At 40.6% G+C, this 14,426-nt stretch overlaps 1 protein-coding gene across 28 annotated transcripts in view; it reads left to right on the forward strand.

Annotated features, from left to right (window-relative positions):
- LOC137352058 (protein polyglycylase TTLL10-like) overlaps positions 1 to 14,426 on the forward strand; it is a 367,140-nt gene that overhangs the window by 83,722 nt on the left and 268,992 nt on the right. For 10 of the 28 annotated variants that reach the window (XM_068017081.1, XM_068017080.1, XM_068017082.1 and 7 more), the window contains one exon: positions 8,897 to 8,979. The exons of the other annotated variants lie outside the window; for them this stretch is intronic. The gene's annotated coding sequence lies outside the window, so the exon portion shown is untranslated. The remainder of the gene's footprint in view (positions 1 to 8,896; positions 8,980 to 14,426) is intronic. 28 annotated transcript variants of the gene reach the window in all.

Genomic DNA, 14,426 nt, shown 5'->3' on the forward strand with positions numbered 1-14,426 from the left:
GCGAGGAGCGGGGTACAATGGGATGGGGGGGTGGGCAACAGTGGCAAGGTCTGGAGTAGGCGGCTGAGGAGAGGGGGATGCGGCGAGGTTGGAGCGAGTGCTTAATGGAATGCAGTGGGGAGCAGGAAGGACCGGCAAAGAGAAGTGCAATGGCAGGAGGGAGCGGGCAACTGTTGTGGGAGGGATGGAGCCATTGAGGGGATTTTCAGGTTGAATTTGTATTTTGTGATAAATTGAGCAGTGCCATCTTTAATCCTGGCAGCTGCCTGAAACATTGCAGACAGTTTTTTCAAGAATTAGCAAGTATTTTGGCCAACGTATTCTTTGTTTGTTTTTTATTGTATTGGAACTCTAAAGAGTAAATCTCTTTATTTTTTCAGTGTGTGTCTGTATGTGTGCCAGTTTTGGAACACAACATATCTCATCTGCTGTTTCTTCAAAAATGAGCAAGTATTCAGCCCGAGTGCCTTATTGTCTGTAATAGAGCTCTAAAAACAAAATCCCTTTATTTTTCCGGTTAGCTGGTATGTGTGTGTGAGTGTGAGGGGTTAAGGTAAAAGGGGAACTTTAATATTTCAATCTATGTGCTTCATAACTTGTTTTATAATAAACTGATAATTTTGTTTTTTTATTTAAAAAAACCTGGTTGGTGCATTTTATACTGGGATAAAAATAGAGTCTATGATTGACTGTATTGGTAAGTGGAAAAAAAATTAAATATATGTTGTGACCTGTGGAGAAATGGAACTGGAATAAACAATGCACTCCTCCCTCCTCGGTTGTAACAATGTGCCATAATGTGAATTTACTAATTGAGTAGCACTCATTCCAGCAGGAGTATGGATTGATATTTTCTTCAGAAATTCTGCACCTGTATACGTTTTACACACCACAGGTTATGGGAACAGCAGAACTTGTTTGCTAAACACACCATTGCAGTAAACAGTGACTTCAATTACGTGTTTGTTTTACAGGTCTTGTATGTAAATATAGAGGATTTTTTCAGTGTAATGACCTCAACTGTCTTCTTTTAGTGTGTAGAAGCAGTAGCAGAAGTTTACAGTTTTGTAGACTTTCATTTTTTCTGAACGCTGAGTGAAATTGCTTTTTGATATTCATTAAGTTTGAACTTGAAAGAAAGTGAACTGAAAGTATAGACTTTCTTTAACACTTTGAGGAGAAACTCCCATTAATTTTATCTAAAATATGTCAGCCATAACTCGGTGGTCGCATGCTTGCCTCTGAGTCAGAAGGTTGTATGTTCAAGTCCCACTAGATGTTGACACTACAGTGCAATACTGAGGGAGGGCTGCACTGTCAAAGGTACCATCTTTCGGATGTGACATTAAACCACAGCCCCGTCTATCCTCTCAGGTGGAAGTGAACCATTCCATGGTTCCATTTTGAAGAAGAGTGGGGAGTTATCCCCGGTGTCCTCAATCAACACCACTATTACAGATTATCTGGTCAATATCAAATTAATCTCTATGGTAGCTTGCTGTGTGAAAGTTGGCTGTCGTGTTTCCTATATTACAACAATGACTACTTCAAAATTATTCATTGGCTGTAAAGTGCTTTGGGATGCCCTGTGGTCGAGAAAGGTGCCATATAAAGTCTTTGACTTTCATCTTTTTTTCCAAGTATTTGATATGAATAATGCCATTTATTAGTCAGCATTATAGCTCCCATCATAGTCTTTCTGCCGGGAGGAGAAAGAAAAATTAAAAGCTCTGGGGATAGAATTTTGAGGAGAGGGAGGTAGAAGGGTTGAGGGAGGGAATTCCAGAGCATGGGACCTATGTGGTTGAAAACATGGCCACCAATGTTGGACAAAGTGAGGAGGGTTGCCCAAGAGGGCAAAGTAGGGAGCAGAGAATTTCTTTTAGTAGAGATTTGCATCAGCTTCTTTTATGATGTAGAGACAAAACCCATTTTCCCTGTTGTAAGGCCAGTTTTTCCACCTGGTTGCTATTGGTCACTGGCTGAAAACTCTTCCTGTAGTTACTAGGATGCACAACTTTGTTGCTCTAATGTACTGAAGAATATCAGTGACTTGGAGCAGCCTCGTCACTGGTAATAGGACAATGGTCTTAGATTAGGGTATGGATAAGCAGTCCTCTGCGGTCCTCTTGTGATTTATGTGGCTTACTGCTTTAATGTGTGTTTTGTTTTGGAAATTGCCTCAAAAATGTAACAGACTTGTGACTGAAAATCTTACAATTAGGATTTGCCCATTGTTAACAGCTCTGCTGAATGGGTGTAGATCACACCTATGCTCCATTTTTGTGGTTAACCTACTGAGTCTCTCAGTCTTAGGAGCAGATGTATGAAATTTAGTGAACCAATTAGAAAAGTATGATCAGCATGAGTTAATAAGTATGCAATTTGATGCCAGGGTGCATTAATATTTCTGTAAGTTGTAGGAATAATGGATTCCAGACATTTTTGTGCTTGGGTTTACCTCCAGCTTCTCTTGCCTAGAGTGGATATCTTTCATTAGTTTACCTTTCTAGAAATAGAACCTGGTCCCTACTGAAAAGATTAGCATTTGATTGTCAGTTTTTTTTAAAAAACAGCAATCACAATGTTTGATTAGATTTATATAATTCCCTCATTTCTTTCTCTCTTAAGGTACAAACTTTTACCAAACTTTTCTGGAACAATGAAAGGACTGTAATAAATGGCTTATGGTCTGAAGTGATTTTAAGTTATTCCTTAACATAAGTAATTAATAGTAAGGATAGAAATTAACAATCAATGGTCTAGCACACAGTTCCCTGACATTGCGTTTCCTGTATTAGGCAGTTCATTAGGGAACAGATGAGATTGCAGGTGAAGCACTTCTATTGATGGGAAGAGGCTGAAAAGGGGAGTTTATAGGTTTGTTATACAGTCCACTCTAGTGTACCTTTATGGAATGTCTTTGGAAGAAGCTGAGGGTAGGTCATGGGCTTGACCTTGAGAAATAGGAATTTGTGCTTGATATGCAAGGTAGTGACAAACTCTTAAAAAGAGAATTATGATCTTAGTACTCCATTTGTTTCTTAACTGGTTCCATTGCAAAGTGAAGTAGCAGCAAATGGAGTTGATGTGGCACATAGAAATACAACTACTGTGTTTCATCGAGTTGGTGAGCTGTGGAGAGTATTGAGCAGCATGTTGGTGAAGTGGGATTGAAGATCAAGTCTCAGTTTAGCGAGAGGGATGGGGGGTTTGGTGGTTAGTGATCAGGAAGGGGGGATGATCGAGTCATAAAGAGGGGAGCTGCCAGGTTGCATGGTAGTGATGGCCAGGAATGGCTGCAGTGGCTGGGAAGAAGGGGAAACGGTGGCAGTTGGGGGTGGGATGATAAATGTCCGGCAGAGCCTGTGTTCTTTTGAATGTGAGGTTGGGAGGAGCAGGAGTACTTAAAAAAAACTTACTTTGTTAGTTATGGCCTAACAGGCAGGTCATTTAAAAAATGCCAGTCAGTCCCATGTAAGCCTGGTTTTTTGGAAAGCAGCTGCCTCAGGACAAACCAGTCTTACTGTGGGGATCTCAAACAGATGTTGGGTTCTTTGCATATGCAAATAAGGAGCCTGACAGCAGTTTCAGGTGTGGGTACTGCACACAGATATTTTGGCCATTACCAATGTGATGTGCGGCACACTTCTGGCTTGTAACGAGAATGCACTTCCTGCCCACGACATTGGCACTTTAGAAGGTCATTTGACACTGTGAAACGAGTGCTATGTAACCAAATTTCTGGTCCCTTGACTCTAGTTCTGACTCATTTAACACACACACACACACACTTTGCAAGAATTTATCGATTAGTGGGCACAAACAATAGTTCAATTATTTTTGCACTTTACCATAGAATTTGATTTCTTTTTAGGCTACTGACAAAATATGTGAATTCACCATAAGGCTTTTAGTGGCACAATGTAAATTTGTTGCTGGAGCAACACTCCTATTCAGTAAGCATCTGAAATAAAAACAGAAAATGCCAGAAATACTCAGTTGGTCAGGCAGCATCAGTGGAGAGAGAAACAAAGTTAACATTTCAGGCTGATGGCTTTTCAGCAGAATTAGAAAAAAATAGAGATGGGTGTTATGACCGAGATGGGAGCAACGCACTGTCAATTCAGTTCCATCACTCCACAGGTCGCGGCATATTATTAAAGTTTTCCTACCCAACTGGAAAACAACCAAATTCAACATTTTAGTAACCCTCAGAATAAAACAGACCAAAACAGGTATCTTTAGACAACGGCAAATTAATTATTTATTAAAACTAAATCTTAAACACTATGAAGATATACCTCTGTCTAAAGACCTTATAACTTATTTTAACCTAACTCCCCCATTCACACACACATTCAAAAATCACATTTAACCGATTTCTTTTTAAAAAAATTATGTTTTAAAAATGAGCTGTTTCTTAAGAATAAGTAAATAACTGAGTTGTTAGTCTTTGTGGGTTATGTTCCTGATGGATGAGGTATCCTAGTGTAAAAATAATCAAATGGCACGCGAAGTCTCTACACAGATTTGATGAAATAGTCCTTCAATAGCTAGGCATTCAAAACACTTTGGCTGCAGCAGGCATTAAACAGTTCTTTAAACACTGAGTATAGAAATGGGTCTAAAAACCGACGTCTCTCAGTTGAAACTTTACTGCGAATTCCAGCAAACAAATTCAGTCAGGAGAGATTCAATCCTGAAGCAAAGACTTCCTGCTTGGAAGTTAAGAAAATGAATTTTGCTACCTCCAGCAATACAAATGGTCTGTTCAAAGGGTTTTTTCCTCCTTAGGCAATTAACTCAGCCTGTAGCTCCTTGTAGAATTTTTGCTGAGAGAAATAGACAGCTCTTTCCTTCAGTAAGCATGCTTCACTGGTGTCTCTCAAAACTGGTTTTAGCTGTTTTTTACGCAGTTAAATTGAAACATTATACTATGTGACCTCCTATCTCTCTTGCTGTTGCCTGGGTAACAGTTGCAGCTGGCACACTGTGCCTCTTCATTTTTAAAGACACACCGTTTTCAAACAAAGTCTTAAAGGCACACTGTTTTAATCCAAGGAGAAAATAAATACAGTTCCGTGACGTGTTACAGAATTTTCATTTTTTGTGTTAAAACTTGGGAATCTATATTTTTAAAAACTTAAAAAAAAGATTTCATGGACATTGAAACATCTGGAGATAGCTGAACTTTATGGATGCTTTTATATAAAAAAGGAAAACAAGAGGAATGTCAACAAGAGCTTCCTGGCTTTGACCAGCAAACAAATACTGGAAACCAGATGATTTAAAGTAAGCACCACAGGGGGTTGACCTAAAAGCTATGCTTTGTTGTGACATAAGAGAATTTATTACTAGCATGAGACTTGCCTGGAAAAGTCGTTTCATTTTTTAATTGTTAAAAGCCAGTGAGTTTGGACTAAAGCGGGCAATTGGAATTTGAGATGGACCTGCCAGGAGTTCAGAAGAAAGCTATTACCTCTCTTTGAAGAATTCTGCACTTGAAAAACAAAAGCTTGTATGAAGTGGTACTGTTGCCTCTTGTAATTTTGAAGACATTCTGAATGCTTGCAGAAACATCGCATCTACAAATGAACTTTGTATCAAATGTGTGTGAGAACTGACATCTGTTGCTATACACCTGCTGGATGACCTCTGTAAATCCTTCTGCAGTTGAATTTTTTTGAATGCCGACCCAAAACAGACTGTTCATCAACCTCGCCTGGAAAAATTCCGAGTAGAGCCAACTATTTGACTTTGGGACACCTCACCAAAACACCAGACTTCCATCTCTTCTCTTCAGTAAAAGTTATTTTTTTATCCCTTCTATTTCTTTGTAACAGCTGTAAACAAAAATCCCCCCTTTTCCCGGTTAACCAGATTTTGGATATATGTGAGTGTGTGTGAGGGCTAGATTATAAAAAATATGGGGCTTTAATATTTCAATTCGCACATATATTCATTATTGGTTAAGACTTGGTTTTATAATAAATGGATAATTTTGTTGTTTATTAAAGAAACCTGGTTGGTGTGCTTTATTCTGGGCACAAATAGAGTATCTAATTGGCTGTTTTGGTAAGTGGGAAAATTTATTGCTATGCTGTGACCTGTGGAGAAGTGGGACTGCATTAACAGTACACTCCTCCCGCCTCGGTCGTAACAGATATAACCGATTTTATGAAAGTACAGCAAACAGGAGAAGGGAAAACAGGAGAAGGGAAAACAGAAAGCATTGAAGGTGAACAAGGTTAAAGAGACAAATTTGAAATCTAATTAGAGAGAAAAGAACTTCATCAAAGTGGGCATTCCTGGAAGAGAAGCAAGAGTTGATATTTCCTTCTGGATTTCTGCAGCTGTGTAGAATTTATGCATCTTAAATTATGGGGACAGCAGAAACTGTTTGCTAAACACAATACTGCAGTAAACATGACTTCGTTTTGTGAATTTTTTTAAAGTACTACACACTGATATATGTACATTCATGACACAGCTGTCTTAGTATGTGGAAACTAGTAGCAGAAGTTTACAATTTTATAGTCTTTTTTATGCACACTATCAAATAAATAGAATTTTCTCATTCATTAAAGTTAAACTTTTAAAAGTGAACTGAAATTGTTGGTTTGCTTTAAAGTAATGGATGCAGCTTTGAGGATCAATTCCATTCATTGAATCCTAATGTCTGATCTGAATGTCACTATTCATTAATCAGCATCAGAACATCCATTATAGAAATTCTGAAATGAGGAATGTTACGACCAAGGCAGGAGTAATGCACTGTTAATTCAGTCTCACTACTCTACGGGTCAGAAAGTTTCAAGAAAGTTTTTCACCTACCAAAGAATAGCCAAATTAGACACTCTATTTGTTCTCCCAGAATAAAGCACACCAAAGCAGGTCTCTTTAAACAACAACATCAATTATTTAATAGAAAAGAAATAATAAGTCTTAATTACCAATAAGATTAAATCTATATATATATTAAGATTTTTTTAAAATTTCCTTATTTTTCCTAGCCCTCATGCGCACAAACATTCATTTTTAAAAAAAAGTTAACCGTGAAAAAGGATTTTTGGTTTACAGCTGTTCTTAGGAATAAAAAGGAAAAAATAAAATGATGGCGTTTATCACGTTCTGGTAGGATGTTTTCGTTATGGTGAGGTGTCCCAGAGTTGAATAGTCAGATGCCACTTTAAGTCTCTCCAGGCGAGGTTGATGAACAGTCTGTAATGGGTAAACATTCAAGTCAATTTGTCTGCAGCAGGCGTCACACAGGTCTTTCAGCAGGGGTGCAGCAACCGGTCTGCTCAGGACTCGTAGTAGCAACACATCAGTAGAATATTTCTGCAGGTTCCAGGGTTTCCCAAAACAAAGGAGGCAACAAGACCCTCACTGGATGCAGGAATTCCTCAGAGATAGGAGGCAGCAGGAATCTGCCACCTTTCAAATGCAGAATTTCTTTTCAAGAGATGCAGGTTCCCTTTACAGAGAGAGGTCTTTTTCTCTAGTCTGCAGGCAGGTCACAGCCAAATTCAAAAGCCTGCTCCTTGTTCAACTCACTGGTCCTTTTCAATCCAAAAGTGAAACTAACTTCAACAATCAAGTCACATGACAATCATAAATCTTGACCTGTCATTCCCCTGTTTGGAACAGGTGTCTGGCAGTCTGTGTATTTCACTCAGTCCAAACCCACCAAGTTTCAGCAACAGAAAAATCCTTTCCTCAGTTTTTATAAACACACAGAATTCTAAGTTTTTATTACAAAATCAAAACTCTTGTAACAGGAAGAAAAATTATAAGTAATGGGAGTAGAATCTTGCTACTTTGAAATGGACTGCTACAAAAGACTTGATAAACTATGAATTGATGCACAATTTAAATAATTTTGTATGTATTATGAATACATCATCATGTCACCTGCATGTGATTCTATTGGAATGAAAATGACACCTGGTTCACATAGAGCTAAATAATTTGAATGGGTGGCTCAGAAAGCCTCAAGTTCTGTGGAACTACCAGTAGTCTTACAAGTGTTTAAGTTCAGATCTGGTAATTGGATTTATAAAAACATACTGCGCATTCCAGATCGTCACATTTATAAACAGCAAAAAAAGAGGGGTTGGAAAAACTGCAGTCTCAAAAGTTTCACTTTTTATCCATATTTTTATATGAGATATAGAAAATGTTTTGTGTTTAACATTTGCCCATGCTATTTCAGAAGTCGCACCTTAAAAGTGTCAAAAGAATAAAAAGGAGTAATTTATTTCTGCTGTCAAGAAAACACGCTACACCAAATAAGGATTTATAATTCATCAGTTGGAAACCTACATTAAATGTTTAAAAAGCTGGCAACCAAGATAGCCACCACAATTTGCATTGAAATACCTGACATTCCAGGACATGGAATTGTTCCATCCAGGACAATGCCTCATGAATTTGGAATCAGCTAACAGCTTTACTTCTAATGGTAAAACATTCAAAGCCATCTTGGAACATTAGTAGCGGAGTCATACCACCAGGGGGTGAACGTTGAAACAATGAGACCCAGGAGAGACTGAAAATACCTAGACTTGAATATAATTAAACGAGGACACTGGACAATCTTATGACCACCTCCCCATCTGTGCAAAAACTAGCAGTCTTTTGCAAAAGGACAAGCGCCCAAGACTTGAAAGCAGACAAACTTTAACAGACAAGACCCAGTGGGGGGCTGTGTGTGTGTGTGTGTGTGTGTCTGTGTCTCTCTCTCTTTCTATCTCCCTCTCCCTGTCTCTCTCTTTCCCTCTGTGTCTCTGTCTGTCTGTCTCTCTCTCTCTCTCTGTCTCTTTCTTTCTTTCTCCCTCTTTCCCTCTCTCTCTCTCTCTCCAGATAACATTGCCTCTCTGTCTCTCTCCAGATAACATCGCAAATTTGAAACCTATCTGCGATCCAGAGACTCCGGGGAGGAAAGCCACCTATAACTCAATCTCCAAGAACCAGGTAAGTCAGTCACAAAATGCACTTCAACCAGCCAGAGACTTCAAGATCACAACTTCAACCGGAAGACAACGGAATTACCCGACCCCACAGACTGTGTATTATTTTTACTTGTTCTGGACTCTAATCCAAACCAGACTATTTCTTATCACAAGAAATGCTGGAAATACTCAGCAGGTCTGGCAGCAACTGTGGAGAGAGAAGCAGAGTCAACGTTTCAGGTCAGTGACCCTTCATCAGAACTGACAAATATTAGAAATGTAAAAGGTTTTAAGCAAGTAAAGCGGGGGTGGGTCAAGAGATAACAAAAGAGAAGGTGTTGATAGGACAAGGTCACAGAGAATAACTGACCAGAAGGTCATAGAACAAAGGCAAACAGTATGTTAATGGTGTGGTGAAAGACAAAGCATTCGTACAGAGAGGGTGTCAATTGACTGTAAAATGAGCAGCCCTGGCTCCAAGCACAGACATTTAAAAAAAACTGTGGGTAGGCACAGTAGAAACAAACTAAACAAACTAAACTAACATAAAATAAACAAATAAAAAAATAACTAAAAATAAAAAGGGGGGAAAGAAGTGCAAGTAAATCGCTGCTTCACCTGAAAGGAGTGTTTGGGGCCTTGGATAGTGAGGAGAGGGGAGGTAAATGGGCAGGTATTACACCTCCTGCGATTGCAAGGGAAGGTGCTGTGGGAAGGGGACGAGGTGGTGGGGTAATGGAGGAGTGGACGAGGGTGTCGCAGAGGGAACGATCCATTTGGAATGCTGACGGGGGAAGGGAGGGGAAGATGCGTTTGGTAATGGCATCACGCTGGATGAGGCAGAAGTGGCGGAGGATGATCCTTTGGATGTGGAGCCTGGTGGGGTGGAAAGTGAGGACAAGGGGAACCCTGTTGCGGTTCTGGGAGGGAGGGGAAGGGGTGAAGGTAGAGGTATAGGAAATAGGCCGGACACTGTTGAGGGCCCTGTCACAGTGGGGGGGAATCCTCGGTTGAGGAAAAAGGAAGACATATCAGAAGCACTGTCATGGAAGGTAGCATCATCAGAGCAGATGCGTCGGAGACGGAGAAACTGGGACAATGGAATGGAGTCCTTACAGGAGGCAGGGTGTGGAGAAGTGTAGTCGAGGTAGCTGTGGGAGTCGGTGGGCTTATAATAAATATTAGTAGACAGTCTATCCCCAGAGATGGAGACAGAGAAGTCGAGGAAGGGAAGGGAAGTGTTGGAGATGGACCATGTGAAGGTGAGAGAAGGATGGAAATTAGAAGCAAAGTTGATAAGGTTTTCTAGTTCCATGCGGGAGCAGGAAACGGCACCAATACAGTCATCAGTGTACCGGAAAAAGAGTTGGGGGAGGTTGGCCTGAGTAGGACTGGAACAAGGAATGTTCGACATACTTGTACTTCTTTCAATGTAGTATACTGTATTCATTGCTCACAATGTGGTGTCCTCTACATTGGGGAGATCAAACGCAGATTGGTTAACCGCTTTGCGGAACACCTCCACTCAGTCCGTAAGCATGACCCAAGCTTCTGGTTGCTGGCCATTTCAACAACCGCACCCCCCCCCCACCACCGCTCTCATGCTCACATCTCTGTCCTGGGATTGCTGCAGTGTTCCAGCGAACATCAACGCAAGCTCGAGGAACAGCACCTCATTTACCGATTAGGCACACTACAGCCTGCTGGACTGAACATTGAGTTGAATAATTTCAGAGCATGATGGGCGCCCCTTTTTATTTTTAGTTATTTTTTCTTTTTTATTTGTTTATTTTATTTTAGTTTGTTTAGTTTGTTTCTACAGTGCCTACCCACTGTTTATTTTTAATGTTTGTGCTTGGAGCCAGGGCTGTTCATTTTACAGTCAATTGACACCCTCTCTGTACTAATGCTTTGCCTTTCACCACACCATTAACATACTGTTTGCTTTTGTTCCATGACCTTCTGGTCAGTTATTCTCTGTGACCTTGTCCTATCAACACCTCTTTTGCTATCTCTTGCCCCACCCCTGCTTTACTTGCTTAAAACCTTTTACATTTCCAATATTTGTCAGTTCTGATGAAGGGTCACTGACCTGAAACGTTAACTCTGCTTCTATCTCCACAGATGCTGCCAGACCTGTTGAGTATTTCCAGCATTTCTTGTTTTTATTGCAGATTTCCAGCATCTGCAGTATTTTGCTTCTATTTCTTATCACTCTGTACTCCATTTGTGTGTGTGACTCTTGTGTGCGTGTGTGAGTGAAAGTGCAGTGTAGTTTTAATATTTTATCTAGATGGGGTTTACTTTTTTTTTTTGAGTACAATAAACTCACCTCTTTCTTGTTCAAACTCAAGAAAACCTGTCTGATTGGTTCTTTTACGATCACAACAAAGGTAAAAGGTAAAACACTCGCTGAAGTGGTAAGCACATCCATTGTTTTAAAAGGAATAAACCCTGTTGCGGTCAAACAAGGAGAAGGACCCCTCCTCACCTGATCATAACACTACTTTCTTCTGACCTGGAGCTGGAAATTTACATGGTCCTACCAATCTGTAAGCTTTTCTCACCAATAACAATTAACCTCTAATTGATCTCAATTTATATCTAGATTTTTTTTTGTCCTGAAAGGGAACGGGTCACTTTAAGCACAGCTCCACCTCTGCAGCCGATTTATACGTTATTCATAGTATAATGCTTGTGTTCTTATAAAACAGCATATCATCAGGAAACTGTGGGGAATCTGCTAGTTTTATACAATAGATTTGAGTGCATTATACAAAATAAAAATCATTACTTGTTATTTTTCTGCCCTTGAGATAACTTGGAGGATTGAAGTAAGCAGCTGCTAGTCTCAAGTCTGATATATTAATAATTTGTGACAGAAATCTATTTAATCTATTATCCTTTTATGTAATGTGCACAATCTGAATAGAAAACTATATTTTGAAAGAAAGGTATCTGGCTCAGAGTTAAACTGTAGCTTAAATTACAGGCTGTAAAGTTATAAATTCAGTGGAAGTTCAAAGTGCTACTTACTGATTTAGGCTTTTATGGTTTATTTCTAACTGACTATTTCCTTTCCAACTGTCAGAAGCAAAGTGTAATTGTTAGTTCTGGATCTGTGTGGGAGGTGTCATTTTGCTGGCTGGTTATCTCTTTTTTTAATAATCCTATTGTGACCATTTTGAATATTACATTTGTATCAATGACTCATGTATGACCTTGGACAACCAAAATTATTTTTTATTTAAAATGAATTTTAATCAGTGTAATTAGTGTAAATTATTAATAATTAGTAATTATTACTAATATCTTTTATATAGTAAGTAGTGGTTTTTAGGGAATCAAGGTCCCTAGTGTAAATAATCTCAAATTTTTGAGTAATTTAAGGGAGTAAATTAAGGGTAAGTCATGGCAGGGCAGCTCTGCAACGTGGAGTGCTCCTCCCGTGCAATGTGGGAAGTCAGGGGCACTTCCAGTGTCCAGGGTGAACATGTGTGCAGGAAGTGTCTCCTGCTGCAGCTACTCGAAATCCACGTTTCGGATCTGGAGCAGCGGCTGGGGATGCTGTGGAGCATCCGCGAGGCTGAGATCATCGTGGATAGCACACACAGGGAGGTGGTCACACCACAGGTAGAGACTGCTCAGGCAGAAAGGGAATGGGTGACCGCCAGGCAGAGTAGAAGAACTAGGCAGGTAGTGCAGGAGTCCCCTGGGTCCATCTCCCTCTCTAACAGATATTCCGCTTTGAATACTGTTGGGGGAGATAGCTTCTCAGGGGAATGCAGCAAGAGCCAAGTCTGTGGCACCATGGGTGGTTCAGCTGCACAGAAGGGGAGGAAAGCGAGTGGGAGAGCTATAGTGATAGAGGATTCTATCGTAAGCGGTACAGATAGGCGTTTCTGTGGCCGCAAACGTGACTCCAGGATGGTATATTGCCTCCCTGGTGCTCGGGTCAAGGATGTCATGGAGCGGCTGCAGGACATTCTGAAGGGGGCGGGTGAACAGTCAGAGGTCGTGGTTCACATTGGTACCAACAACATAGGTAGAAAGAGGGATGAGGTCCTGCAACAAGAATTTAGGAAGCTAGGTATCAGATTAAAAAGCAAGATATAGAATCTTCTGGCGTGACCGGTGGGGGGTGGAGAAAGTGGTGTAAAAGAGGAGGTGGCATTGCACTATTGATCAAGGAGTCAATTACTGCAGTAAGGAGGGATGATATCTTAGAAGGTTCCTCAAATGAGGCCATATGGGTAGAACTTAAAAACAAAAAGGGGGCAATCACTTGGCTGGGAGTGTACTACAGGCCTCCAAACAGTCAGGGAGAAATAGGGAGCAGATATGTAGGCAAATCTCAGAGAGGTGCAAAAATAATAGTGTCATAATAGTAGGGGATTTCAACTTCCCCAATATTAACTGGGATAGTCTTATTGCAAAAGGCTCAAAGGTTGTAATCCCTGGTTTACTCCCGGTGCCATGTGCTAGTGAGTATAGGAATAGGAGGATAGAGCAGATGAATGCGGGGCTGAAGACATGGTGCAGGAGGGAGGGCTTTAGTTTCCTGGATCACTGGGTCTGTTTCTGGCGAAGGTGGGACCTGTACAAGTTGGACGGGTTGCACCTGAACTGGAACGGGACCAACATCTTTACTGGGAGGTTTGCTAGGGCTGTTGTGGGGGGGGGGGGGGGGGGTTTAAATTAATTTGGCAGGGGGATGGGATACAGCGTGGAGGTACAGTAAGGGGTGATGCACAGCCAAATATAGAAGAGAAATTAAGTCAGTCTGAAGGCAGAGCAAGTTAGGCACAAGCAAATAATGCAAGGCTGGATTGCATCTATTTTAATGCAAAAGTCTTACAAGTAAGGCAGATGAATTGAGGGCATTGATTAACACATGGGAAATGATATTATTGCTATCACAGAAACATGGTTGAGGGAAGAGCAGGACTAGCAGCTCAATATTCCAGGATATAGAATCTTCAGGTGTGATGGGGGTGGGGGGGGGGAGGTTGTAAAAGAGGAGGTGGCATTGCACAATTGATCAAGGAGTTAATTACTGCAGTATGGAGGGATGATATCTTAGAAGGTTCCTCAAATGAGGCCATATGGTTAGAACTTAAAAACAAAAAGGGGGCAATCACTTGGCTGGGTGAGTACCACAGGCCTCCAAATAGTCAGGGAGAAATAGAGGAGCAGATATGTCGGCAAATCTCAGAGAAGTGTAAAAATAATAGTGTCATAATAGTAGGGGATTTCAACTTCCCCAATATTAACTGGGATGGTCTTCATGCAAAAGGCTTAAAGGGGCTGGAATTCTTAAAGTGCATACAGGAGAACTTTTTGAGCCAGCAAGTAGAAAATCCTACAAGAGAAGGGGCGGTACTGGACCTAATCCGAGGGAATGAAGCCAGACATGTGGTAGAAGTGTCAGTGGGGGAGCATTTCGGGGATAGTGACCATAACTCTAAG

Source organism: Heterodontus francisci, chromosome 37, assembly GCF_036365525.1.
Source record: "Heterodontus francisci isolate sHetFra1 chromosome 37, sHetFra1.hap1, whole genome shotgun sequence".
Lineage (NCBI taxonomy): Eukaryota > Metazoa > Chordata > Chondrichthyes > Heterodontiformes > Heterodontidae > Heterodontus > Heterodontus francisci.